Source organism: Lontra canadensis, unplaced genomic scaffold (assembly GCF_010015895.1).
Source record: "Lontra canadensis isolate GAN:19392208 unplaced genomic scaffold, GSC_riverotter_1.0 scaffold90, whole genome shotgun sequence".
NCBI classification, from domain to species: Eukaryota; Metazoa; Chordata; class Mammalia; order Carnivora; family Mustelidae; genus Lontra; species Lontra canadensis.
In genome coordinates, this window is record NW_022631084.1 from 2,995,628 (window position 1) to 2,999,820 (window position 4,193).

Consider the following 4,193-nt stretch of genomic DNA (forward strand, 5'->3'; position numbering starts at 1 on the left):
AATGACAAATAAACCAATAAATAAAAAAGAGCAAGTACCTGGGTGCCTGAGAGGCTCAGTTGGTTAAGCGGTTCAGCATCTGAGTTTTGATTTCGCTCAGGTCTTGCTTTCAGGGTTGGGATCAATCCATTGTGGGGTTCTGCACTCAGTGCAGAGTCTGCTTGTCCCTCTCCCTCTTCTTCCCACTGCTGGGTCTCTCTCTCTCTGTCTCTAAAATCTTAAAAAGAAAAAAGAGAACAAATGCCCACTTTGCAAGCACATATATTAAAATTGGAACACAATAGAGAAAATTAGCATGGTCTCTGTGCAAGGATGATATGCAAATTCGTGGAGCATTCTATATTAGAAAGAAGTGAGCAAAACTCTTGGATACTTCACAAAGGGAGATGTAAAATGGGAGTTAAAAAAAAAAGGAGAGAGAGAGAGAGAGGGAGAGCGAGAAAACCAAATAAGAAAATGAACATTTGTCATTAAGGAAAATCACGTTAAAACCATGATAAAATTACCCTACAGAACTAGAAGTTTGGTTGAAATGTAAATGTCTGATACACCAAATGCTGGCAAGTTGGAAAAGTAATTAGAACTATTATGTGGTGGGTGTGTAAAATGATATAGCACGATGGAAAGTGCTTTGGCAATGTATTATAAAGACAAATATACAGCTGTTCCATGAAATAGGATTCTACTCCTAGGTATTTATCCAAGAGAATGAAAATATATGCCCATAAAAAAGTGTCATTTTAAAATATAGCTAATATATGGTAACTAATATGATAAAAAAATTAACAAAGTGGTTGCCTTAGGTATAAGGGTGTTGGCTGGGAAGAAAATGAGGGAACTTTCAGAGATTATGTAGGGTTATATTCTGTATCTTAACATGGTCTGGTTACACAGGTGTATGCATTTGTCAAAACTAATCAAACTGTACAAATAATATTTGTATGTTTCACTGTATATTTAAACCAAAACCACTATTAACGCATGGAATTTCAGTTCTTTGATTTCCATGTAAGTATGGTATCAGTTAGTGAGTCTGAAACACTATACATATACATTTTAAATATATACACACAAGCACACACCCTTTTCATATAAATGGATATTTCTGTAAATACGTATATTTCTATATATATGGATATAAAAGCCTAATTAGAGTGTCTACCAGAAATGACCTACAGGAGGAGATTGTCTGATTCTGAAAGAAGATAATAGTAGAAAGATCATTTTTGAAGGAAGTGTAAGGTCAGGATGGAAGAAATTCCAGCTAATGAGAAAGATCAATTAAGGGAAAATGTTCTAAAAGGCATGAAAGAGAGGAAAGGATTTCTGGGGGAGTGTCTTTGAATAAGTTAGTTACTGTTGAGGAAAACCATTAAAAACAAAATCTTCAGCCAACCCAGAAAAACTTCCCACAATAGTAGAAGAGAAAGAAAACAGCTTTATTATAGAATAGGCAGTAAGCCAGAATAAAATCTTACCCTTTCATATCGCCAAGAAGATAGAACTCTATTGTATACATGTTCTCAAAATGACCAGTAACTAGTCCTTAAATAAGAGAACTTGATAGCAAGATTTGTCACACATCATTCTTCCAAGACTCACCTGATAATTGGAGGGGCCATCTGTGTTTGCTAATCAGTTTTTTCCAAAGAAAAAATAAACTATAGTATTTTTTTTTAATAATTACTATTTTTTTTTAAAGATTTTATTCATTTGACAGAGAGAGATCACAAGTAGGCAGAGAGAGGGAAGCAGGCTCCCTGCTGAACAGAGAGCCCAATGCGGGGCTTGACCCCAGGACCCTGAGATCATGACCTGAGCCATGACCTGGACCAAAGGCAGCGACTTAACCCACTGAGACACCCAGGCGGTCCATAAACTGTAGTATTTTTGTGACAAGAGGTAACTTTCGCAATTAAGCATGAGATAACCATGGACTTAAGACTTCTACCCTCCAACAGAAACCGGAAGATAGAGATGCCATCTTACTGGATGTTGCATTTCAAAGAGATGGCTCCCAGGTTCTTGAGAAAGACATTATTGTGCCTTACAGCTGGCAATTGGCTTATTTGGCTTTTAAAAATATTTACATACATTTTAAAGAAACAAAAAAGTTATACGTGTTCTAAAGAAAGCCTTCTAAAGGTGGGAGGTGGGGGGGGTGTCTCCCTTATTTTCACCAGGGAGAATTAAGCTTCTTATTTTTTTAAAAATATTTTATTTATTTATTTGACAGAGAGACACAGTGAGAGAGGGAACACAAGCAGGGGGAGTGGGAGAGGGAGAAGCAAGATTCGCCAAGTGGGGAGCCCAATGTGGGACTCCATCCCAGGACCCTGAGACAATGACAGAAGCCAAAGACAGACGCTTAACAGCTGAGCCACCCAGCACCCCCCAAGCTTCTTATTTTTAATTTATATTTGCCCTTATATTATACAAGAGGGATACATATCTTATATAGAGTCATGATTTCTTTCATAGAGATAAAATGTATTGTGGAAAAAAATACAAGATCCATAATTCTTACCCAAGACCTTTGTAGTCAGATATGTCATAAAATATGAACTTTTTTGGATTATGGATAAGTAATACTGTGATATATACTTTAAAGTCTTATGTATAACTTGTAAGCAAAACATTAATAAACCTGTAGGGAAATATATGAATATTCACACTAATCAGAATAAAAAATATAAATAGATATACATTAATTTCAGGTAAAGTTTTGTACCCAAAAGAATTGATCAGATCAGGTCAAGTCTCATAATCAGATGAGATATAAAAATCTCTTAGTTTTCATAGCCTTTTGACTTTGGCTTATAGATAAAAGATTTGAGATTGATATGGAAGTGAGATAGTGAATAAACAAAGGAAATATAGTATGATTCATGAAAAACATTAAGAGGGCTCAGATGAAGGCCTCTAAATTTAAAGGGACAGTATCAATATGACTATGTGTTTCTCTCCAACCACACTCACCTGTGCATTAACATCTCAAAGAAAGCGGAAAATTGGGTAGAACCAGGCCCATTATTTCTAGGCAAATTCTGAAAGAAGGCAAAGGAATTGAATATACCTGCTGGAGAATGATTAAAATGATGGGACCTGGACTTTCAGTTAGGTAAGGAGGGAAATAAGGTTCTGAGTGCTGTACTACATGGTAGAAGAAGGTAGGTAGATGGGAGAAGTTGGACTTAAATCCCTGTAGGGTTCAACAAGCATAAGACTAGGGTTAATATAGGCAGTGAGATGCAAAAAGATGGTATGCAGTGTGAGATTCAGAACTGAGGTTACATAGAGTTGCATGTAGGAAGATCAGTGGAATATCCATGGGACTTAGTAACCAAGTCAAGATGGAGAATAAATTCATGGGAGGAGAGAAGCTTAAGGTTATTGGAAAGAACACCTACAAGAAAATTGAAATTCTAATAATTATAATAGTTAGTAGGGCTGAAGAGAGGAACAGTAAGTCAAGAGCCAAAGTATTCAGGGAATGAGGGGAAAGACCTCTGCAAATAGAGGTCTCTCCAACATTCTAGTGTCAATATTTAAATGATTTTTTTTCTCTTTATTTTGGAGAACTAAGGTAGTTCTATGTGTTTAATTGGTTCATTAGTAATTTGAATTTTACTGAAAATGAATTAATTGCTCTTGTAAATTGTTTCATGAAACTAAGATAAAATGTTTGAAACTAGTAAAGTTTTTGAAGTAAAGGAAAAGTTCAAGGGATTTTAAAATTAAATTAAACCTATTTTCACACATACATTCTAACCCCTTTTTTAAAATATTTAAAGTGATGTAAATCATGCAGTGTACATAATTTATGAGCTTGCATTTTCCAAAGTCTTTAAGAATGGATATCAAATATAAGTGTTCCTTTTGAAGTTTTAAACCAATAAATATGGAGACTAATCAAGAAAGTTTAATGAGCAAGATTAATTAAATAAACTTAGTTTTAGAAATCTGTGTAAATTGTTAAGATAGGTGGTAGTAAACTTTCCATTAGGGATACTTGGTATAGAAAGGAATGCTCATGTTTGTTTGTTTACCTCTTTTCTGAACTGGCTTGATGAAGATAAGAAACCAGATCAGATACTGAACCTTTATCTCTGTGAAACAGTTGTCAAATAGTTAAATTATTTACCTTTCTCTCTTCCTTCCATCCCTCCCTCCTTACTTCCCTCCTCTTTCCC

The 4,193-nt window shown here is 35.1% G+C and overlaps 1 non-coding gene across 1 annotated transcript; it reads left to right on the top strand.

Moving 5' to 3' along the window:
• Positions 1-240: 240 nt before the first annotated feature.
• LOC116854365 lies at positions 241-347 on the top strand. Its single transcript, XR_004380147.1, has one exon. It is a non-coding gene; the product is annotated as a U6 spliceosomal RNA (small nuclear RNA).
• Positions 348-4,193: the final 3,846 nt, after the last annotated feature.